Consider the following 26,564-nt stretch of genomic DNA (forward strand, 5'->3'; position numbering starts at 1 on the left):
AATTTAGTTCACTTGTCACTGAGTTTGTGATTGTAACACAGTTCGTTATTGTGGGAAGAATAAGAAGGCGAAAACTGCGCGGCAGCAGCGGGAAAACGTAATGGCTGTGGTCAACCTGTCACTTCAATCCAGGGTGACCAATAGAAAAGGTCCTTCTGGTTGGTAGAGACCACCCACTGAGACACAGCTTCGCAAGAAAAACGTTTCAACTCGCAAGCAAAAGATTTAGACCTGCAGAAAAGACAGCAGAAAAGAGAGCACACATGTTGTGTTTGTGATGAAAAGAGTTCGAAATGAACAAAGAAAAATAAAGGTTTTCAAAGATTTACATGCACTGCAAATTATTTTGTTATCAAATTCTTTATTTTTGAGCCTTAAGAAGACTTTTTTGCAATATTTTTTTTTTTTTAATGACAAAATAATTAGTTTTACACTCAAACTCATTATGTTTGATTGAATAAAAAAGACACAAAGGAAACTCCATAGATTTCATGGTGACTTTGCTATAATTTGAGACTAACTATAATTAAACAATGATGAACAAATAGTACAAAATAAAAATAAAAATAAATAAATATATAGGCCTATATATATTGCCACCTGACCAGTATCTAACATTTTGCAATGGAGTATTTCAAATGTAGTAGACTAGTGGGCCTACACCCCGAAATAGAATTGCATGTCAGTCCGCAATCAGGTCAGACTGCCGTAAAAGCTTCACTTACCAACCAACTACCAAGAGCAGGAACGTTCACACATGACGCGTTGTTAAAAACGGCTAGATGGAGAGCAAAGGACTGCAAAGTCAAGAGACACGCTGACGGTGAACCGTATACCAATCTTAAAACATTTCCCTCAAGATAGTTCAATCAACAACCACTGCCTTATTCCTAACGTCTCTCTCTAACGAGTCGTTTCTTTTGCGTGAATCGGTCAAACGGTAATCATGCGATGTCAGTCAGCTCAACTCAAGCACTGGATTGTTCGGAGCGGTTTTCCAATTTCCACTCAGTAAAACAGTAACGCGATGCTTCAAAAACAGAGAGCAAATACACAGCTGAATAAAATGGATATTTACCGACAATGGAAACAGCCTTCGAAAGCTTCATTTACCAGCGATGAAGATAAGAAGGTATATTTGTTCAACACCTGCACGTGGAGCTTGTGAAGGACTCTGAGGCGCCAGGTAAAGATTAATCCGACCATCAGTATCTGTGAATATCAGTACACAAATGCACTTAAAAAAAACAACATTACCTGTATGAACGTGTAGGCTACTTTGGTGTACCATGTAAATATCGTAATAAATCACATGGTATCAAAGAGAGCGGGGCACAAACTAATAGGCTAGCCTACTTTTTAACTTTTTTTCAGTTTGTGTAAATCCACGTTGGGTTCTGAGTATTTACCATTTTTCCACATGTGACATGTATTGTAGCCTACAATTATGTGGTTTTGTTACATTAATACCATGTAGCCTATACTTTTTTCTTTATTTACCCTGAAAGAATGGAAGTGAAATGTGTCAACATGCCCCATAGATTCAACACACTAATTGTCAATAAGTATATTATTAACCAAGAACTCCATTATTAACAATGACGTTTTTAAAAACATTTTTAAAAGAAACTATTTTTGGAGTTTGACATTGAAATCACCACAAAAAAAGCTTGTTCAAAAGATTGTGGGAAAATAGATGAAGAAACACATTCAGACATTTAGAAAAACACAGCCATCCCCTTCCTCCACACACAGCTCTCACAGAACAGGAGACAAATAGATGAGCTTGAATGCTTAAAATTTCTTAAAATAGGCTAATCATTTCTAAACATTGACTCTCAGTCTTTATTCACCTGTTTCTCATGGTTTCTCAAGAAAATTCATAAAAGTAATTAATGTGAATTATATCGCTAATGTCATAGAGCAGCATAGTTCTAATAGTCCTGCATCCTTTGAAGACCGATTGCATCACAGCGGCTCGACGAAAGCTGTCCCAATATGAAGGCTCCTTCAAAAACAGGCCATGTAATGCGCCCTTCGTTTCCCGGGAAATGAAGGATACAATAGATTGATCCTTGGATCCTAGCCTATCCCAGAATTCATTGCGCGTCGGTGACGACAGGATTGTTTTTAGTTAAATTGCCAGATGACACTTTTAAATGTAAGTATTGAGTTTCAACTTACTACAAATGTAAGAAAAAATAAATAAAAAATCTTTAAAGCTGTTCAAATGTTGACAAATCTTAGATGCAATTTTATATAGTGTAAATAAATGGACCAAGGTGAACATATTTAGACAGGTTTTCCTGTCCCTGTTTTGTTTTCAGACAGTTTAATATAGCTTTCAAAAAAAGTCCAGTACAATCATTCCTGACGCTCGTCAATGGCAGCTGTCAAAGTTGCTATAGTTGACTAGAGCAATTTTCCGTTGAACATCCCATTTAAAAACGCTTGGTCCAACCTTTGTGGACCTCGAATGGCGCATCCCTTGAAGGATGCAGCCACTAAATTGAGTCACGGCTATAAAGTGCTGCAGGGATGACATGAAAACCCAGAAGACTAATTCGCCACTAGATTTTTCTGTGGTGTTCTTAAATTTATGAGTAAAATAAGGTCTGTGGTAAACATAACTTGGCGATACTTGGACGTTTTGTAACGTGAACTGGACGAACTCACTCCACAAACATGCTTAGTTACTTATTAGAATAAACAGCTTTTGAAAGTGGGTGTGTGTAATTTGTTAATAAGTATTGTCAAGTTTGTTTACCACAGACCTTATTTTATTTATAAAGCATCATCCTTGCCACACTCTATCATAACGCAGTTAAAACATCCTACCTGCGCAACTGGGATTTAAACCAGGCTAGTGTCTTCTGTTAGTTAGCTAAGCATTAAAGAACTGCAAGTTTGTCTCATTTTAAATAAACACTAGTAAATGCACTTAAAGCTGCATCCAAAATCGCGTACTGTCTAAGTAGGTACTACATTTTAATTTGAATTTACTTTGCACTAGTTAAAAAAGTACGCTCTATATAGTATGATTATCGGTAGTATGGAAGAAATTCGGACGTAATACTGTACATCCGCCATATTGTTACTGTCATGTGACCTACCAGCATCAATTGATCGCTTCACTTCCATTCATAAATCATCTCCCTTGGCCTCATGGGATAGTTAAGTAGTTTCCAGAGAATACACACTTCAGAATCTCGGCAGAAGCATTAGGATACCTGGGGATTATGTGCCTACTGTTTTACAAATACTTTGTATTCAGTCATACTCTTTTGGCGTACTGTTTTTCCTAACTATACATTAGGGAAGTATTCTATTTCGGACGCAGTGTAAGTTTTATCATGCTAGCATGTGTGAACATATTAAACCATGTGTGTTACAGCTAGCCCTGCGTAAGGTTTTGCCCCGCTCACCCCTACTATCACTAAACCAATGTAGGTTTTGAAAGGTAACTAGATGGCTTGATATGAATGGCATGGCAGTATGTCAATGAATAATTGGTATGATAAGACTAAAAGTCCAAACAACTCAAGCATATCTACACATGATATTACAAATCTGCTCTTCTATAGCAAATGACTGACCCATGAATATTAATTAGTGACGTTGTACTCTAGTAGTATTTGTATTGTGTTTGAATATTATGTGAACACTCCCTATACTCTGATGCAATATTTGTATACAATTTGATTTTAATATAGAACAGTTTACATTCAGTATTGAATATACAGCATTAATAACAATAAGATTCTCAAAGTTGCATAAAGTTTACTAACAGAGTCATGAAGTCATTTGTACTTCAAATCTTTTTGGTGCTTATAAGGTAAAAACCATGTATTCTTTCAATGAAAGGAAAAGAAAGAGAACCTATAGCCTACATTTCATAACAGCACTGAAGCATATGGCAGAAACGGAGTTCTGTATTTAACACATAACCAGAGGCTTGGTTTTATTGATATTAGTTGGCAATACAAAAAAACGAAGGCTGAAAATGAACAGAAACTGGAGTACTGGTACATATCAGTAGGAATCCAAAAAATATTGAGACCGAGCTGCTTATAGAACCATTCCATTCCTTTTTTTTTTGTTTTTGTGTCATTAATTATGCAGATAAATTGCTGTGGTTTGTTTGCCGTATTGTGCAAAATGCCACGGAATATGGGGAGCCACATTCCGTTTATGCGTGTCTCCGGTAATGCGACTAAAATTGGAATACTGCATCTCTTAATTTGATTATTCCTATTCTGAATATGACCTTATTAGCTTGAGGGTAATTAGAAAATGCTGTTTAAATGGAAAATCCTCATTCTTTATGAACAAATGCAGCATTTAAAAGCTCTTTATAACAGAATCCCGCAAATGCTTTTTCAGCAGTTGATGAAACTATACAAGTGTAACATGACTCCAAATCTGGTGCTTTAAAAAATAACCATTATATCAAAAATGATATAATGTGCAAAAATATTGTTTTTGCACTTGTAAAAAAAAAAAAGAAGCACAAATGCTAAGTATCTTGACACACTAGCTCACAGCATGAGAAGAATTCTGAATGTTTTTCATGCCCTAAATTTCTTTATTTATTTTTTATTTTTTTATTTTTGCTTTTTTTTTTAAAGGTAAGACATAGTTGTTTTGTGTTTTGACAATTGATCATCTGGTTAAAAATATCCAAAGGGTATATGCATATGTTCTATATTTGAGTCTGTATTAAGTTACCACTCATAAATCCAGACATGCACACTCACACTTTTACTTTCCAGTAAGCAGCCCAAAGCCATCGGGATCATTCAGCAAAGGATAAGGATTGACTGACAGTGTAGGCAAGAAAGTGAGAGCGAGAACGCTCTGAATACACTTTTATTCCAGTCAGCGACATGGACATGATATCGTTTCCTCCATCTTCTGATGAGGGCTGCCATTTCCTCCATTTACTGTGACCTGCCAAGCACATCTAAAAGGCTTTTCACACAATAGAAAGACTCTTTTTCTAAAAGAACAATGTATAACCTATTATTGAAACCCAGGAGAGCACAGGTCACATACGCACACTGTAGTTTATGATGTCGATAAATGTCAAATGCATCGTGTGGTCACATACGGAACAGAACTCAAACGTTAATGGAATAGTGTCAACGCTGTTTCCCTCTTATATTGTTTTACGTATTGAGTATAGTGGGGTGGGGGGGGGGGGGGGGGGGTGTTTTATATCAAAAGTTGAGACTAATTGTGCAAATGAATATTGAGTTTGTTTAAATAGTATGAATCTCCAGTTCCCCTTCTAATTTGCATCGAAGACATTCACCTTTACTTTCTTATGCTAAATTTAGCACAAAATTGACACCTCACATTTCTGCATTAGAAAAAAACACAACATGAAGCTGTACTGTCCTTGCAAGAGTAATTTAATAATCACTTTTTTCCATGTTAATAGTGTTTTTTTTTCACATAAAGACATGCTTTTGTCTTGTTTGAGTTTGTTATTTGCAATTTCACAATGTTCAGCTTCCTAGTACCATGTACACCAGACCTGTGTCTAAAATCGCACACTAAGTGAGTTTGGACATGCTTCTCTTTATAGGGTACTATGGGTAGTAGGCATATACGGATGCAGGGCCGTTGTGTGCAACAAGTTGTAATGGAACATGCTAGCTTTAGCATTAGCGATAGGGAAAATTCTATCTTCAGAATTCTGTCTTCATGTCATTCCAAACCTGGACAACTTTCTTCTGTGGAACACAAAAGAAGAAATGTCTCTGTTAGTGTGTTTGTCCATACAAATAGAAGTACTATTTGGTTACCAACGTTCTTCAAAATATATGTGTTGTGCTCTACAGAAGAAAGTCATATAGGTTGGAATGACATGAAGGAGAGTAAGAAATAAAAAAAACTTTGGAGAACAATACCTTTGAGGATTAGTTGTTTTAGAAAAATCTGGACTATGAGGAAACTACAGGGAATTCATTAGGATGTTCATTAATCCTTTGCTTGTTGAATTTAAAAGGAACACGCCACCGTTTTTTAAAATAGTGGTTATTCACCGTCTCCCCTACATTTAGATAGGTGGGCAAACGCATTTTTGTCTCAGTGCATGCATTGTCTAAGTCTGACAGTGCCGCCGCTAGCTTAGCTTAGCTTTATGAATGGAATCCTTTGTTGCCGGATAGCGTGTTGTGAGTAAAAGTGATACAATTAAAAAATAAATAAAAAATAATTACTTCTTGTGGCCTGCGTATTCACAGAACCACAGGCGAAGCACTGCTACTTGGGTGCAGAAATATCTAAATGTAGGGGAGACGGTGAATAACCCCTATTTCAAGGCGTGTTCCTTTAAGACCGCGATGGCTGTAAGTTGTTTCGTTCTTTACCTGTTGTTTGTCTCATATTTGTGAAGATGATCTTAATGTTTGCTAGAGTATTATAGGTCAGGTTTGTACTCTTATCATAGCATAAGCATGGTTAGCATGGTATGGAACATTATATTATTGAACATTTGAAGAAGTGCAATGTTCCTTGATGTTGAGTAGCAAGTCATCATATATTTATATACTTACAATCAGTTCTGCTAAATTTTTTATTGAAAGATCCAACGCTAATCGCATGACAAATTTGTACGAGTGATTAAAAGCTGGCTAATTCGTATGACCTCACTCGTACGAATTCGAAAGATTTGTCTAAACCCAAGTGATGGGTAGGTTTAGGGGCGTGGTCAGGGGTAGGTCATTCGTACGAATTTGGTAACTCGTAAAATATGTACGATTTAGCAAGGTCGTGTGAATTGGTACGAATTAGCCACCTCGTAAAATTTGATCGGATTGAAAGATCACAGCAATCATGTTTTCTGTTTTTCAATTTCACTCATTTATTATTGAGTTGGCATATTTTGTTTTAAATAATATATGTAAATGCAATTTATGTGCTTCTGCTCCCAATGTTATATATCAAGTTATATTAAAAGCCATCAACAATTAGACTAAACATTATGATTGACACATTTGATTGAGGGATTTGCTTCAGAATTAGATGTTGCATATATTTATATTTATAGTTAAAACATGATGTTTTAACTACAATTTTCAGGATTAGTAAAGCAATTAATCTGAAGGAATTTCCTTGAAATCCTCAGAGCGATCGGCAGTGGTAGAGGAGCACAGGCCTGAGAGTGCTGTCAGCATGAGTTGGCCGGATTAAGTTGAAGGCAGTGAGGCGTGGAAAGATAGTGGGTTTCTGTGGTAGTAGGGATGTAATTAATTAAAATGCTTGTAATGGCTGCACTGCCGATTATAATGGCAACACTGATATTCAGCCAGCCAGTAATCTGAAGGGAACATTGTCTAGAAAACCACAGCATTGGATTTGTGTGTGTGCATGACCTACTTGTGCATGCACACCTCTAATTGTGTGTTTCCTGTTCCTTGGATCCAATTAATGGCCGTAAACAGGGCTCCAAATAAAAAAATCAAGTAAGGAGCCATTGGCTCCTATAGGGGAAAAAAACAGGCGCCAAATAATTTTTTTAAGAGCCACATAACAATGCATTTACTTTTAGTCACCCTGTTGTGTGCATGTCTCTCCTCTTCTTACAGTTTCAGCATTTTCATCTTGTGAATGTTCTGGGAACTGAAGCTTATTTGGGAACTGAATATCACTTCCGACTTATGAACTATATACAGTCAAATATTATTTTTTATATAATAAATAATAAATTCCCGCAGCTCGCATGCACGAGAAACTGCACGTGCTAACGGTGCAGTCTGTGGAGCATTCTTCGCGATTATGTGATCGCGTGCATTTTTATGCTTGTTACTGTCCCCGTGTTTTCTCACAGTGTCTTTTTTTTAAAATGGTTAGTTCCTGTAATGAACTCCGTTTTCCCCGCTATTTCTTTGCCCGCTCTTGAACAAAAGTCACAAAAAAAAATTTGTGTCTCGTGATCATACTTCAGTAGGGCTGCACGATTTTGGCCAAAATGATAATCACGATTATTTTGATCAATATTGATATCACGATTAAGTATCACGATTATTTGTTGATTTGTCACATAGCCTAATTATAACTGCTTTTTACATTCATATTGTGCTACATTTCCTGCTAATGTGCATCAAAATAAAATGGGTCCTCTTATTCACCAAAATTCAGTGCATCTCCAGAATAAATAAAAATAAATAATGTATTAATATTTTAAATTGTATTTATATTTTATATACATTGTATTTATAATAATTATTAGGATAGACTAGAGATATTATCTTCTGTTATTATTCTTATTCACCAAAATTCAGTGCATCTCCAGAATAAAAATAAATAATTTATTAATATTTTAAATTGTATTTATATTTTATATACATTGTATAAGATATTATCTTCTGTTATTATTATTATTATTACCTATTATTACATGGCTTGGTTAAATTCTAATGTAGAATGCAGTATATTATTTCTTGATAAGACACAGTTGCCATGAAAAACAGAGCGTTGTCATGGACACGGAAGCAATACAATCGTTTTTAAATCAATATTTTGTCAAATTATTGATTTATTTGGAAGGTACCCATGTAAGCGGGATCCCGATGTCAGTTAATAAAATTCTGTAGTTGTTATTTGAAAGGTCTCTTGTTATTTGAAGTCTCTCGCGCACTATTGCTCGCGCGCAGACACTCTGTCTCATCTCGTCCAGTTCGCTTCGCTTTTGTCCAGTCCGGCAAAACATTCTAGTTTCTACATCTAGAAACTAAGCTGTGCGGTGCAGGGAACAACTCTGATTATTGGCTCGTCATGGAGCCAGCGCTAGATTGGCTTTGCAAAAAAAAAAAAACTTTCATATGGAGCGTTCTATGAACAGAATGACGCATTTAAAATATCGCATATTTTTTGTTAGCAGGTGTGTCATGCAGTCTGGTCTGGTATAATGTGTCTGGTGATTGACAGAGATGAGGATTGCTTGAAGAAGTCCAATATTTTTCGCTTTGACATTTTTTTTCTGGCGCGAAAGGTGACATTCGTTTTACCCGCTCATATTTTGGCGCTTTCACTCAGTTCACACAAAGCGTCTCATTTCATGACGTTAACAAAACAAATGAAGCGATAGGCTACTGGTTATAAAACATGCATGTATGATGCAGATTTTACAATCAAAGGGAGTAAATTTGTATTGTCGCCAATGGCGACCTTGGCAGAAATTTCACTCGCAAATAAATATATTTGGTCGCAAATGCGACCATTTTAGTCGCAGTTTGGAGCCCTGGCCGTAAACCATTTAAAATTCACTCTGTTTGAGTCTTATGTCGATTTAGCAGCGAGTGCATTACTGGATGAGTGAGAGAGACTAAAGTTATAGGAACAGATTAAAGAGATTACAGGCTTGCCCTGTCCATTAACATACCAGGCGTTGATAAAACCAAAACAGCATGTTAACTTTTACAGGCATGTGATCAGCTAAAGACAAAAAAGAAAGGAAACCCCCAACCCAGCCCCATTATTAGAAATATTTTTATTTTATTAAATAAATAATAAATATCTCACCATTGCAGTAATACATGTACTACCAATTAAATAATTAAATTACAAGTAAATTATTACATATTAGATTTTACAACAAAAATTGTTTATTTGATTGGACAAAAATGTGGGTGGTGCAGAATGAGTCATCAAAATATAATATATAAGTTATATAAGTATATATAAAATATATAAGTTAGCGTGCATGCTGTCTTATACATTGAGGATGGTAGCGCAATGGTTAAGAAGATGGGCTGCTAACCAAGAAATTGCGTATTCCATCCAGCCTTTTCAGCATTTTGACCTTGAAGTGAGCACTAGCTTCGGGGGTACTGTCCCAGCAATTAATGTACTGTAAGTCACTTTGATTAAAAAGCAGCTGCTAAATGGCACGTAACTACAAATGACATTTTGAGAGACTCATAAACTCGCTCTCTCCTTTCACCACAAGCTGTAGACCTTTTTCAAGCCAGACATAAGCATTGATCGCATGACTGCAGCGATGTCAATGAAAATGGAGTTTATTTGATGATAAGACATAAGGTGTCACACCAACTTGTTCTGCCATTTCTTTCAAGGGGCTAAGAAGGTGAGCGTTCTGGCCGAGGACGGCCATCCCAGATTGACAACTCACTTTATCGTAGGCACCATGTGCGACTGTCTCATCAGTCATCGAGATTTTCGGCTCGTACCTGACAGGGGTCGAGGAGGACTGATTTGTGTCACCTCTGTGTCTGTGTGTGTATGTATGTGAGTGCCACAGAGGACCCATCTCAAAGTCTGTGCATCTGACAGGGTTGTTCAGGTTCATTTGAATTACACAAGTCCTCTTGATTTTTGATACATCTGGGAGAACACCCGCTAAGATCCTTAGACACAGAACAAACACGCTTTGCTGGTTGTGAGATGCCAACAATACAGTTCTACCAGAAAGACTTGGGAGAATAAATACTGTGACAATTAAACATTTATTAACAGCCCAGCAAGCAATCAAGTTCTTTGGCGTAGGCCCCGTCCATAGCTTGCAATCCGACGGTCCGAACTCTGCATATCCTGCCTGAAGACGAAGGCAGGGGCGCAGCCGAAACCCTACGAGGTATGGGAAGGGACCATCCTGGTGGTGGTGGGGTGGATGGAGGGAAGTGGGGTGGATGGAGGGAAGGGACCATCCTGGTGGTGGTGGGGTGGATGGAGGGAAGAGACCATCCTGGTGGTGTTGGGGAGGATGGAGGGACGTGTGTTACAGACGTGTGTACAGTAAGTTCCGATCTTTTATACCAAAAGTATAAGAGTATGATTGGATAGATGAGAAGGTAATAAGTGACGTAGCAAATTAGTCTTCCCGGCAGAACTTATGCTAACGCATTCATTTATGCATGTTTTAGCCTACATATGGATTTTTGAAGGAATAGTTCATCCAAAAATGAATTGTGTGCCACCATCATGTTGTTCTAACCCATAAATCAAAGTAGTCCATAGTCATGCACTATCTTCCAGATTTTTTTTAATGAACGTGCTGAAATAGTTATTTTTTGTTTTCCTTTCCAGTGGGCTGTTACTGTTTGGATCATTAAGCCAGTGTGAATCATTCATTGATTGATTGATTTATTGATTGTAAAGATTCAGTTTTGTTCTTCTATGCTAGCTTTCTGCTTCTCTGAGGAAGCATTAAGAAGACTGTGGAAAGGAGAGCTAGGGAGGAAAGAAGACATTTTGGTGGTTCCGTTTTGGTCCGTTCTTCATACAAAATTATCATATGGCTTCAGAAGACTTGAAATATAGGGCATGAGTCATGTACACCAGGGGTTTATAAACTCCATGGAAAATTCGAGAACAAAAAACAAACAAATATATAGGTCAATGACATGACGTGCATATTTATGTGTCCAAGTGCATTAATTCATTTTAAAATAATTTGAATTCATGACATGCATCACTTTTTCTATAAAACCTGTTTTGTTTGGATTAATTTTCAGTACATACAATTTGGTATCTTATATCCCGGAGATGTCAGGTGGCGCAACCATCTGCACAACTGATCAGACGAACAAAACTATTTAAAATTGTATTTTAATAAGAAGCAATTTAAAATAAAATGTTTTGCAACACTTATGTAAACAAATACTATAAATAACAGTATAGTTTTAAAGCTGTTGAGTTCGTTGAAATTTGTATGTTCTCATATGTCAAGGTGGCACAACTGCAAACATGGGTCTTTTATTATGTAGTGAAACGTTGATAACAGTATCATCAGTTGATCCAGTTGAAGCCAAATTAGTTGCAAAAGTCTGGTGGTGCTACTGCAATGAAATGTCCCTATTTTAAATAAAAAAACATAGAAAAATCTTGTTCTCATTCACTTTGATTGCATTGAAGAGTTGCCAACATACAGGAAAAGCAAAGAAAGCCAGTCATACAGGGTTTGAATGACATGAGGGTGAGAGTAACTGATGACAGAATAATCAATAAGTCAATAATCTAGAATTGAAAACTATTTGTATTCTAAATAATAAAAAATCATGCAGGGGTTAATAATAAAGATAGAAGTGGCATCACTCAGATAGAGTCTGAATAAACCCATTGTTTAATTCCAGCTTTGTATTATGAAAACATATTCATAGAGTGCAAGAGAGCCATGGGCCACAGCTGCAATCAATGCTACAACACATTAAGGGTGCATTAAAAGAAAGACATGTTTTTGCCTAATATCTCATCTTCACTTTAATAACCTATATTAAGCTTGAGCAGAGAAGAAAAAAGCATTAAGAAAAACAGAAACAAAAAAAAACACATCCTTAAAGAGAGTCCATTTTAGAGACATCAAGTCGGAAAAAAAATGGAGGACATCAAGAGACCAGGTTTTCATGCACCAGGTTTTAATGTCAGGGGTGCTGTTTTGTATGAGGCGACATTGCCTTTCGAAATCCAGTTTGAAGTCTATTTGGAGTAGTTTAGGCCATTTAAATTGAGTTTTCTTTAAGAGAAAATGTAGAAATTACATCAAGCATGGCCCCTGAAGAATAAAAGTCTCTAATGATTTATTGGTGTGGTATTTAAAAGGTCTTTCGTGGTCATTTGATCATGTAGAGAGGATATTGATGTCTTCATGATGTCACCGGTTTCTTTATATGAGATCAGTCAAATGTGTTTTTGTCAGCCCCATGTTCATTAGAAAAACGCAAGTATATGTGGCACAAAAAAAAAATGCATTGCGTCATGCATTTCCGCGATGGTTTCAAAGTGAAATGTCCAGTGAGTGTGCGGCTAAAAACATGTTTAGTTTTTTCCGAAACAGATGAATGTGAATACATCAACGTTTTATTTTGTTGGTGTTTGCTGTTTTACTGCCTCTAGTGTTCATTTCTGTTGGAAACTGCAGTGATATGTAAGTATTGGTACGTATTTTGCTAAAATGTTGCCACAGGTTTGTTTTTCCAATGAGCTTGTGTTGGTTTTTGTTTCTATTTGATCAAAGAAAATGGCTGCAAATCATTAAAACGAACTGTCCACTGTGCACCATTCCTAGTATTCTTTAACCTTTGTGGATTTTTGCTTTCATATTGTTGGGCATCAAGTGTTCGTGGCTGTGGGCATGTGCTGCAGTGTCGAGATAAAGAGAGAGTGAAACTTCTTTCTGTTCGATCACTATGCCACATTTAATAGGCGCTCAGCCTCTGTCCTTGTTCTGCACAGCAAAAGAACGAACACTTCAAACTCTAGAGACACTCTTTTCTCCTTCATAAGAGAGAATGAGAGATACTCAGCTGATTTTTCTCATCCTTGAGCAGAAATGTTCCCTCTCAGATACCCCAGATGGTCATGTATTGGGGCCTCAGGGACTATGAAGGCTCACATGGATAAACATAGCCATAGACTCTAAAATGATCCACCTCTGGCCTTTTTGTTTGAGTCTTAGAAGTTTTATCTTGTGGATGCTAAAACAAGCAAGTCCCATAGATTTCAACTGCAGAACCCGAATATGGGGAGCAGAATATCGAGACTTGTGGATGATCTCTTTGGACTTGGGCTGGAAACTAGAAACAAGCTAGCAAATACTCAAAAAACCTAAGGAAATGCATACATGCTAACAGAAAACAACAACAACAATACACCCAGAACACTGTAGTAACACTTTGGCAAACACCCACACTTGAGCAATATATTAGCCAGTTTTGTACAGGCAAGTGCCAATGTAAAAATGTAATAAAAGGATGTAAAAATCTAGCACTCATAATTAGCTTTCCAATACGTGGACCTCTGGTATTTCAATGTCAATGTAGAAGGTCACTCTTTTTACTACATTATTAATATAAATAAAGGGCAAATTTAAATTGCACATCTACGGTGCAGTCACAGTTACATACCATGTAGTGGACTTTTTAATGTTACGTCTTTAGCAGATTTTCCACCTCCGGGCCGAATGGTTTTAAAACGGTAAAGAACGGTTCCAGTTGTATTTCCATTTTAGCTTGGTTTTAAATGTTCTCAGCCTGTAATTCTTCCGGAACCATGCTGGTGGAATGTGTTAATAATGTTGCCAGTCCGGATTGGTCACTTGTCTGTTGCCTGGCTGCCAGTTTCTCTGTAGCTGGCCAAGCACGCTATTTGAGCGAAGTTAACGCAAGTTAATTATAAAATTAAAAGAAATATCTGATCATCCATAGCGTGCATTTGTATTACATTCCAAAGAGCTCTGTTACCAGCCCCACATGTGGAAAATGAAACCATTTCCATACCGGCTGGGCCGGATCGGAATGGAACGGTAAAACAATAAGAACGGTTTGGCCCAAATGTGGAAAATTGGCTTTTTAATCTGTCCATTTTGGCATTGCTTAGCAAGAAGCTAAACATTGTTACCATTTTAATTTACTTCATGCTTTGCATTTCAATCGTGTTTAATTGTTTATTTTTTTTTATGATTTCTTATTGCACCAAAGGGACTTAAATCGGTTTCTAGGTATACCTAGATCAGAAGTTTTTTTTTTTCTTTTTTTTTTTTTTTGAACACGTCTAGAGTAGATCACATGTTTTAGGGCTATGTGGTCTTATTTGTTCTTACTGTTGCTTCAGGGTAGTTCCACGACTGAGGAGTTAAAATGAAAAGATCCTTGACCTGGGCAAGCAGGAACCCTTCATGTTGAGAGAGCAACCTGAAGTGGCTGTTGTAAATAAGTATGGATTTCCTGTCTTTTTTCTCAACTTACTTTCGTATGGGTCAACTAGAACATTGGTCGGAAGGACTTACAGGTCAGACAGGATTCACATGTGCTGTAGGCATATTCAGTTTTTATAGATACAAGCAGTTTTGTCTTATAACATCAGCCTCTTTTGATACCTCGATATCCTTTAGAAATCTGACTGGCTTCAAGACCTATTGGATTTAACTGTACTGTGCGCTTTGGTGAGATATGCTGGCATCACTGCAGTGCTCTTGGTCTCAGACTCTAGAGCTGTGGAATATAATCATTTTATGATGCATCGTGATGCTGATGTGAACGTTTCTGCATCAAAAGAATCGATTTTTAGAAAATTTAATTTAACAGGCATATAATACATATTAATGTGCTGTTTTATTGTAAATGAAGTAGGCTACTTTTAGTATATATTAATAATAAGAAAAAAAGTTGCTTATGTCCTCCGGAAGCAATGCACTTGCGTCTGATGTTTCGGTTTTTACGAATAGAACATGCATGAATGAGAGAGTAAATTGCTGGACATGTTGGATGTTGTTATTAAGCACAATAAGCCACGAAAAAAGATCTCTGTGTTACTCACGCTGTTTTTCATCTACTTTATAGTAGGGAAGTATGTGATTTTGGATACAGCTTAGGGGTAAAAATCTGATGTGTAACATTAGGTCTGTGCATTTGTTCTTAAAGTGACAGCAGCCTAATAAACCTGATGAAAATTGCTTTCAGCACGACTTAAATAGGTTTCGGTTTCGGCGGGCTGAAAAGCCATTTGCCTGTGCAAGTGCACAGACATGAACCAATCAGGCTTCAGTATTCGGAGAAATTGAATTCGGAGTTGTCCCCATACGCATCAGAAAAACTAATGCAATGCGAGTGAACTGTATCAAAAGGGAACTCATTTTAGGGCAATTTACTCACTCTCATGTCGTTTCAAACCTGTGTGCCTTCCTTCTATGGAACACAAATGATGATATTTTGAAGAATGCTATTTTGGACCACAGTGACTTTTGTTGAATGTACAAAAACCACTGAAGAAAGTTACCGTATACATGTTTGGAACAATATAGCGAGTAAATAACAGAATTCTCATTTTGGGAGAACAGAGATGTTAGATGTTTCTTTAGCTGTGGATTCAGCCATGTACAACTGATGATCTCACAGGAAATGATCACTCGATGAAAAACCTGCAAAAGGGATAGAGATCTGTGAGTGCCCTCAACCTTTGCTCCGTGCAGCCATTTTGAAAGAAAATGTCTTCTTTATAATCTATCAGAGAAAGAAAAAGTGCTTTAGAAAAGGTCATGGTGAGGGCTACTGAAGATGGATACAAGATGGTAATCATTTGCATTAGAAATGTGACTTGCACTCTATTCCAAAGCCTTACCGACCCTAATGCCAATATTATTTACCTCAGACTAGGCCAGTGTTTTTGCAGTTAAATGCAAATGGACTGCTTGATCAAACACATTTGCAGGGAAGATGTTTGTTTTTCTGCATTTTATGTTTTTTATAAAGGTTAATGTATTTCAGGGGACTTTGGTCTCCTGCAGACAGGCTTTTCATCCTTTCCGATTGACCTCAGACATTTTCTGATAAACTTTAAACTGTTTTTGATTGTTCTTGTTTTTGCTGGCTGAAAGTGTTTAAATAATTGTCTAATCTCACACCATTCTGAGTAGACTGCTGTTATTTATTGGCTGTTTACACTATAAAAAACAGATCTACTGTGGAATTCACATTTACCGTTTTCTACAAATGACCTCAATTTTCTTGTGTTAACTCTGGACCCTTCAGCAGACCCTTTAGTAGCTCGACTAAAAACGCCTCTGTACTGTGTTAGTTCATCAGAAACCAGTGGTCACAGAGGTCACTGCTATCTTCATTTGTTTCTTTATATGACCAAATCTACAATCAATTGCTGGGATCTTATCAACAAACAGCTGAACCAGACAATGTCTGCTTGTTTAATACACAGGACAACTCCAATAATCGCTATTCCAATAATTTGTGCATGACTATCATATTACCAGAGGTCATATAGTGAACAGCCTTGCTTCCTTCACTTGACTTATTGGTCCGTTGAAGTACCCAAGCTTGAATTTGCTCCTTGCTGGGTTATTGTGGTTTTATTTATTTAAATATTTTTATTTATTTATTTTAATATTTTTTTCTCCACTGTATCATTTGCTATTTTTAGTTTAGCATGAGTTTTAGCTTTTTAGACTGCCATAATATGTGCACTAATTGTTATATACATTTTATTTTATCATAATTTATATGATTAATGCAGGTGAGCTCCAAATGTTGATTTTTTAAAAACTACTATACAAAACTATACTATATACATTTATAGATATTTTTATTTTAGGTCATTTTGAAATCTTGCTCAGTGGTTTATGATTTCTAGCCCAAAAGCTCTACAAGCTCTTTTTGAGCAAGAAAACCCAACCCAAAACATTCACTGCCAAACTAATGTAGGCCTAATATAATTTAATTTGTCACCTGAGATTGATAAAGACCATCTGCTCAATACAAAGTACTGGAAATTAATCAATTTCTCAACTAGAACAATACAATAGGAAAACGGATCAAAACATTGACAAATAAAATAGTTCTTTTTTTTTGTCCAAAGTAAACTATGCCAAAACAGCAGTCAATGACTTTGAACAGGCGAGTGAGGTTTGAGGATGGGGTAAACCAGAGTCCAGTCTGGACAGTTTAAGATGTTCTGGACCGGTCCGGACAATTCGCACATGACGCTGGATAGGAATAGTATTGTCCCATAATAAATTTCGATTTTGATGAAGTAATTTGATGTTCTGACAGATTAAGTCAACTGTGCTCTGATTTCAGAGTTACAATTATATTTACAAAGAGCCTTCAAGTCATCTCCCGACACTAAAACCCTGTCATGAGTCATCACTTCACTTCTCACGGCAAAGACGTGCGAAGACGGAAAATTGATTAATGGGTCTCCCTGACCTGGCCCATTGGTAAAACTTAACTAATAAAGGTTGTGTTAAAAATGTGTTGATACCTGCACAACATGTTGTTTTATGGTGATAATTTCCTTGTAACTTCAAATCTATTAACATATCATGAATGGACAAAGAAGCAAAAAAAAGTCCACCCACCTAATGCATTTTTCTCTGGTCCAACCTGATCTAAAGAAGCCCAATCTGGCAACGCTGGTTAAGCTTGTCAGATTAATTCTCCCAAACTTGAAATTTCTCATATTCAAAAGCTAAAAAAATGACAAAAACCCATAAAAGTATCAAAAAATGAGTCTGTGACTCTTGTGACATGCACTTTATTCACTTTTAAAGCCTTAAGATACAGTAGCTTTGTGTCAAGAACAGACCGGAATTACCTGTCATGCATAGCTCCGATATGTCGATAAACTTTCCTCAAAAGCTGACGTTTATCTTGAGTGAAGCCACAATCTGAATAAAAGGGTCACAATTGAGCTTTTGGAGTAAGTGACAGTTTTTGTATTACTTCACGAGTCATTTTTCAGGGCCTTTAAATATTGAGGAGGAAGGTGGAGGTCCTTTGATCAATGGCGACGTGGTGCATGACAATCAGGAAGGATGAATAGGCGTGCTCTCTGACATGAATCTGAGATCTTGAATAATTGATTTCAAAAAGAAACATCAAATGTAGGAATCCAAAAGTCGGGCCATCAGTGTCAATGGGTGATCTATGGAGAGCAGACTAAGAGTCCATTTCCCTCAAGTCCACTGGGAGACTGTGAGATGAACGGCCTGGAGGAAGTAAGCAAAGAGTGGACGTTAAAAGGGCAAGAAAGGGGCCGGGACACCTCTCTGTGTCTTTCCTTTTGTCTCATCTTGACATGTTCATTTCAGATCCAGTTTAAGGCTTCTCTTTTGTATCACTTTAGGGAGACTGCTAAATAATTAATGTATTGTTGCCTGATTTAACCCTTACAATGTGTTGAAAACCCTGTAAAAAAATTACCGGCATTTTACCAATTTTCTTGTAAATCGCTCATTATGCTATAGTATCACCACATATTATCACTGTACCACAGGCGTAGCAAGGCGGAGGAAAAAATACTAAAAATGTTAAAGAAATAAGTCCCACGTGCCTTTACTCATGTTGCTTTATCACATATTTATCAAAATGACCCAAATGCAATTACCATGTGCCCTTCGCTCATCAAGTGTCTTTCAATATCTTCGCTAAAAGAAAAGCATGAGGTGCAGGTCCCTCAATAATCAATTTCTGAAACGCTAACGACCATATTTACTAAACAGGGCAAATTAGCATGAGAGCGCAATTCTAGAAAAGCGCAGATGGGAGTGGAAAATTCTACGCGTGATCTACTGACGCACAGAAATGAAAGAACACAGAAGCAGCCGGATAATTTACATAAAACGCAATCTACCAGGAGCAGCGCAAATTAGTGTCTGGTTTAAGAAGTGCTTTTTTTGGGCTGTAAATAATGGTGAGATACCAGTAAATTGACGAGCGCAAACATTAGTAAATCACCTTTATTCATTTGAATACTCTCCGCATAAATATGTCTGAAATGGAAAGTCCTACAAATGCATATGCAATAAGGTCAACCGCAAAAAAAAAGTGTCTCTACTTCTTTTCAGCACTAATTTTTCACTGTGTGTCTTTTAGTAAATCCTGACAGTATTTTTTTTTAACGCCAAAAGAGAGGGTTTGCGCTGGCACAAACTTTTAGTAAAACCCTGAGGCTGATGGCTGCAGAAGGTCAGCATCTGAACGCCATAGTCTCCAGATCAATCGCAGTCTGCATTTTATTCAGGAAATTACCTTGAAAACCAAATAGTGGAGTCATTTGAATCAGTGCTGTATTTTTTTATTGCTCTATTTCTCTACCTTAAACTTTAGCCATTATTTTAAAGGTCTTGCACTCTGTGCAAACCTAATGTTTATCTTTCATCTTTTCAAATCCTTAAAGATCCCTCAAATATCACTTTTTGATCTGATGGAATAGTTTTTAGCGCTGTAAATAATGGAATAATGGTCTTTTGTGTTTATTCTCCAACACAAGCTGTGCTCACAGGCACACAAACAATGATATATGTAAGGCTTTTGCTTCAAAAATAGTTGTTTTTTTTACTGAATAATCTTTTTTTAACAACTCAAATATGGATTTTTGAAATCTGCTCTATTGGTCTTGTGATGCAATAAAAAGTGTACCACAAAATATATAGTTTTTCTGTTGTGTCTTCATGGACTGCATCAGTTTAGCCCGATTCATGAACAAATGACTTTGATGAGCCATTTCTTTTAATGAACAGTTTAAAAGGACAAGTTGCCATTTCAAATGGGGAAATCTGTATACCTAGATCACATTTTTATGTTTTTATTGAACATAAAGTGTATTGAACATAAATTCATTGTGCAAAATGGAAAAACTGTGTTAACTCATAAGTATATTGAAGGTCAGATTTTTTATGACCGATGTATTGCAGAAATCCATAGTAAATGTAATTAGTTTTTTCATGTTTCCCAGAGGAGAACGAGTTTTCACTTTGAATCTTGGATCCTTGAATCATGGAGCTTTTTTCTTTCCCGTGTATTTGTTGTGCTTGCTTTTTGAAAGTTGCATTGGTTTCAAATAATGCTTTATACAAACCGATTAATCACTCCTGTCTCTTAAGACTAAATAAGAGGTCTTTATGATCGGCATGAACTGTCTTATTCCTATAATGTGTCCTCCACCAGTGTGTGATGATATAGATATGAAATGTTTAAGGTATTATAGAAATCTTTTATATGTTTAAAATATACAGTATGTAATAACGGTTATTTTAAATATAAATATATAAATCGTAAAAAAAAAGGTTTCCACAAAAATATAAATTACCACAGCTGTTTTTAACATTTATAACAACACCAAATCGGCATATTAGACTGATTTCTGAAAGATCATAGACTTTATAGACTTTAGTAATGACGCTGAAAATACTGCATAAATGCTGCCTTGGTGAGCAAAAAGACAGTCAATTATTATTATTATAATTTTTTGGGGGGTGGGGGGGTGCTATCCCTTTAAACATATTCCTTTAAACAGAAACACATGCAGGCTTTGATTCAAATCAGGTACAGTATGTTGCCGTGGCAGACATCCCAACAACAACTACTAAAAAAAGTATTTCGATATCACTCAATTATTTTGCTCTTTGTGCGAAGGCTGGAAGAAATCTCCTGCTGAGGCCTTGCAGGTCCCCACACTTTACCGACACAACATCTCTGACCTACTTCAAACATCGTGTGCGAGGGGGAGAAGAGAATACAACACAAAATAAACACCCGAGATTCTCTCAGTATCTTCTCAAACCGGTGATAGATGGTTTATTCCACGGGGATTGCGAAAAGCCACCAATCTGCTCTCTTTCTTCCGCACGTAAACACCTCTGAGACAAATATGAAGTCTCAGTCTGTCTTATCCCGCGCCCTTCTTCAAACCTCTTTGAAAAATGCACAAACACCCTGTTTTATACCAGTTTTCTGTGCCATGCACCTGAGGGAGATTTTACACTGTGTCAATTAGAGCGCGTAGGCTTGTGTGTTCCTTCTTCTTTACCATGAGGGAATAATTAAGACGAGCCTTCAATACACAGCGTTCCACATCATTCTCAGTCCTGAAGCTATCATAAATATTGATTTTGAGGAAAACTGCAAATTCCTGTCTCTCAAAATGCTGCAGGAGAATGAAGCAACAAGGTTATTTATGTAATTTTTTTTATTTGTTAACCGCTAATTAGGACCTAATAATTGAACAAATAGAGACATGCTGTGATTTCAAATATGCTTTGGGGCAAATTTACTAAACAACTGCACCACTTTTAGCACAAAAACATCAATGATGCGGTCCGCCTGTTGAGTTGAGTCTGCCTAGGACCCCCAGGGTGTAGCCTTTTGCAATGCCCATTTTATCAGCCGAACCCCTTTGACTTAATAGGTGTTTGAATTAGGCTGCGTTTACACTTGGCATTAACATGCGATCACCGTGATCCGATCAAGCAGATCGGATCATTAGCTAATCAGGACACCATGCGTTTACATTTGTTCATAATAAGTAGCCTCTGTATCTGGATAACCGATCGGACCCTGTTTCCTGCTTAATATTTAAATTAGGTCTGTAGCACGACACCAATAAGAGTAAAGATTATAAAAATGAAACAATGTCTCAATTGCTTTCACTCACTCACTTTAGTTTCCTGTGCAATCTCCATTCTTAAATCAAATTACGTTTTTTTAAATGAAGGAATATTTCCAGAGTTGATTATACAAAAATAACCATGGTTAAGTCACATCATCGATTATCTGGGTGGTTATAGCATGCAATGACAATATTAACAGAAATGTGAGATAAATAAACATGCTGAAACAATAAAAACATTCAACATTTAAAACATAATTTTTTAAAAGTTTATTCCCATTATTCCTTTGGCAAAGCAGCGCACACTCTTCATTAAGATCTCATGATCACAGCTGTGATTGTACAGGCGATCGCCTCGTTCAGATAATGTTGCACAATTAAAATGAAAAATGACATATAAAATTAACTTTTAAATATTGACGTTTATTGGAAGGTTCAAATAAATTGTATTTATTGTCTAAACTGCGTCTGGCCATTATTTTCTGACAGCCACGTGGGGAGACTGGGCGGGGATTTAAATGACGTCCACCTGTGAATGCAGACACGATGGCTGGATTGCGTTTACATTACACTGAGATCCGATCACAATGCGTCCTCGACTACCTCCGAAACTGGACACGCTGATCGGATAACATTCCGATCAGAATCGCGTTTACACTCGTCTTTTCAATGTGTATGTGGACAACATCCAGATACAGGTCGCATGTTAATGCCAAGTGTAAACGCAGCCTTAGAGCTCTGTATGCTTTCAAATCGCTTTCGCGGTACCATGATGTCATGCACCGATTGGTCTGTGCAACGCCGCCTAAAGTCGAACATATACCTCAAACATTTACCTGAAATACCCCATGAGATTTTAAAGGAGTATTTCACTTTAAAAGGAAAATTCCCCATGACTTACCCTCAAGCCATCCTAGGTGTATATGACTTTCTCCTTGAAGTAGGGCTGTCGCGGTGAATGAATTTCCCATATTCCCGCGGTAATTTTGAGTTGTTCAATAGCACGATATGCGGTATTATCGCCATTTATTTATTTATATTTATTTGTTGCTATATAAATAAATGTTACGATGTGGTCAGCATGCACAAAAACGAGGACATTTTCAGTAACCAATGTAACTGAAACTAAACAGTGTCTCTGCGCTTTAAAAGGCTGTCACTCAGCGCACAGTTACATTACGGTAACGGACTGTCTTTGAGTGAGTCATTAAAGTTTAATGATTAAACCGTTTATTCAACGAACACGTTCAAAAATGCTGATTCATTAAAAGATAGAAGTAATGAAACAAGGTGTTAATTATTTTTTTAACTTTGAGCTCCACTTTTCAAGGCTGACCAGCAATGCGTCGCATGGGTAACGCCGAAGCTGATGCTTCATTTAATAGAGACCAATGGCATTGATTCAATGCATGACAATTTTTTTGACTCGCTTATTTTACATTTTACATTTTTATGATTTAATTATTTATTAGCTTTTCATTAACTCATGAACCACCTGCTGACTGTTTCCACTGGAACCCTATTTTGGGAAATCTAATCGGTAATCTAGTGTGCTCTGTGGTTAGCCTGCAAAATGTGAGCTTGCTAAAAGAAAAAGCAAACATAAAAAGTTGGGTGGGGCTTTACTTTGTCAAGAATTAATGATTGATTGCATTGTTGGATGGTTGTGGTATATGCTATTGCTGGGATCTCGTGATTGACCGGAAGAGAGAAGAGAAGAGATGCCACTGGGCAAAGATGATATTTTGATTAAAGATCACAAGGGCACATGAATAAAAAATTATCATAATGTGCACGGATAAATAATTTATAATAAATACTGCAATATTTCATAAAAAATAAGAAGAATTATTGACCATTTTGATTTCATGGCGACTTTAATGATCTTAATAAAATAGTTCAGTCGACATACTGTACGTAATTTGGGGATTTCTAATCAGGCACTGGATACTGAGTACAGATTCAACGTTTTTTTTTCAGCCATTGGAATCAATTTGGGGTCCTAGGTGGACTCAATTTAACAGGAAGACCGAATTGTTCATGACATGGATGTTGTGAGTAATAAAATTAAGTCATTATCATTCTTTATCATAAACTGGACTGTGCTAATTACGTTTGTTCCATTACCTAATTTTTACAGTACTGTAAAGTCTGGCACTAAAACAAAGCAGACATCGCATATGCAAATAAACTGGTATTTGTACCCTGCTGAGGTGAATTTGGTTTAACTCATGGGCCGTGTGCAACTCTTGCACTGAAATTCAAATGAGGAGACAGGAGCATAATATTTACTGTGGAGTTTTAATCAGGTCAGCACAACAGACAAACAACTTCATAACACTGCAGTCAGGCTCTTGTGAAGTGATGAATAAAGTTACAGACATAATATTGGGGTGACCATATTCTGCGGACCCTAGGGGTGGGGTTATTAACTTCTATTTATAAAATTTATATTGTTAATTTTTAGTTCATGATACGTAATACATTAACTAAAGGGTTTAATTTAGTACATTTAGCTCACAAACTGACTCTGGCTAATGTTACTCTGTTGGACTAACGTTTGCTACTTTCTTTGCCACTGACTCGCAGTAACTTTGTAGACAATCCCGACCATGATGAAAGCATTAGCATTTGTGTGTAAATCTTCTGAGAATTTACATTTTAGTTTGCGGATATATACAGTCAGCTGTTCGCTAGTGTACCACAAGCTGCATGATGCTTTTTTACCGTGGTTTTACACATACTGCATGATCACAACATTTTAATTTCGATGAATGGGACGAATTCTGGCACGCGACACCACACAACACATACTTCATGTATGTGAATGCAGCATTATGAATGCTGAAGGTAATGATTAAAAAGTATTTGACCTTTAGTATGCAGCCATTGTACATAATCGAATTGAAAATTGCATTATTTTTTCCCAATAGAAAGGGACAAATTTAATCTAGAAAAATATTATCTGGAATTATGCATTTCATATTAAGTATATATTTTTTTTACCCACATAGTTAAATGGAACATTAATTTCAGATATTTCACTTTTCACAATGAATATAATTCCAAAGCAACTTGTTTAAATGATAGTCATATAGACCTTAAACCTTTTTTTGGGACCACACTATGCATGCAAACCTATTGTAGGAGACAAAACTTTAAAATTGTGAACTTTTAAAATAGCATAATAAGGGCTAAAAAATAGGATATATGGCCACCTTAATAATTTCATTTGACATTTGTAGTGTACTTCGAATGTTTTTTTCACTGTAGATTAGTGGGGTCTCACATCGTATTTTATGACAATATCATTTATATCATTTTCAGGGTGGGATCCTCCTCCAATGTCTAATGTTTCACATTTTTACTTTGATTTTAGCTAAAGGTTGATGAAGGACAAGTCAGTGTTTCCTGTTTAAGAACCATAGAGCTTCATGCGATAAAGGCTGTCTTTGTCTGGATCACGCAAAACTGTTTTTAGCTTTTGTATTCCATTTCCAGGCCCTTTTGGCCTTGAGGCACCTCCAAGCAAAGCAAGATTGTTTCATACGTGCTTCAGACACTCACCCCACTAAGTTTATGAATCATTGAGCGCACTTCCCTCTTCTTGCTTTGGAGTGTTTCACTCTGAAGACATCTTATGTTGTAAAACATGCACTCCACAAAGTACGCCCCAGTAAGACTCCCTACTCTCCAAGTGGGTTTTGGATTCTGATCTGGTTGACATATGCTTACTGACTTCAAGAAATCAAGAAAATGTTGTCATCATTTACTCATCCTCATCCAAATCAAACCTGTTTTGTCCATTGTTCAATATTGGACCCCATTGACTTTCATGTCCACGGACAAATAAAAACACTGACTCTTTTCAAAATATATTTTCTTCTGTTCCACACAAGAAAGTAAGTCATGCAGTTTTGTAATGACATGAGGGTGAGTAAATGATGACAGAATTTTCATTTTTGCTGGAACTGTCCCTTTAAGGCATTTTGCGACTAATGTGCGGCATGAAGAAATCATGGGTAGCTGCAGCTCCAGACCAGCATTTATCTGTGGAGCTTGGATTCAAACAGCTGGCTCCTGGTGTTTGGACTGGTCTAGCCCAGCTTGGCATGGACAGCGGCGACAGATGCTTGGAAATATTAGGAGCCCAAGAGATAGAAACCGAAGGAAGGGTAGAGAGCGAAAGCTACAGTAATGATAAACCCAGTGGCGTCCCAAAACGCAAGCCTCACGACGTAAATAAAAAAATAGTCATAAATGTGAAATCCAAACCCCAGATGACAGAACAATGAGACGCAGAACAGCATCGCTGTCGTAAGCATACATAATCGCCGTGAGAGACGGCTAATTGGATGATTTTTCTTTTAAGTCGTCCTTAGAGGCATATAAAGATGTTTCAAGAAAGACCTTGTTTCAAGTTTAAGTGGCACACAACATTGAAGGAACACAAATGTGATTTTGAAGGGCCTAAAATAAACATGAGCCATTTTCATAAGCCATACATTTTCATGAAGTCAGCCAGCACAAAAGGAGTTTAAAAAAAGCAGCTAGTCAAATGCTAATGCGCTCATCTAAGCTAATTCAGAATCTTTTATTTATTTATATTTTTTGCCCAGCTGCCTTAATTCCACCTTTCTCCCCCTTCATTGTGCTTTTGTGGTAGTGCATTAGTTACAAATTATACTCATTTTGTCACA

The 26,564-nt window shown here is 36.8% G+C and overlaps 1 protein-coding gene across 4 annotated transcripts in view; it reads left to right on the plus strand.

Moving 5' to 3' along the window:
• The first annotated feature begins 617 nt into the window (after positions 1–617).
• tafa1b (TAFA chemokine like family member 1b) overlaps positions 618–26,564 on the plus strand; it is a 188,165-nt gene continuing 162,218 nt past the window's right edge. For 3 of the 4 annotated variants that reach the window (XR_013796014.1, XR_013796015.1, XM_079598424.1), the window contains exon 1: positions 662–1,186. The gene's annotated coding sequence lies outside the window, so the exon portion shown is untranslated. Of the gene's footprint in view, positions 1,187–26,564 lie in introns of all 4 variants that reach the window. The other variant, XR_013796013.1, reaches the window with a different exon arrangement.

Source organism: Phoxinus phoxinus, assembly GCF_949152265.1.
Source record: "Phoxinus phoxinus genome assembly, chromosome: 22".
Taxonomy (NCBI): domain Eukaryota; kingdom Metazoa; phylum Chordata; class Actinopteri; order Cypriniformes; family Leuciscidae; genus Phoxinus; species Phoxinus phoxinus.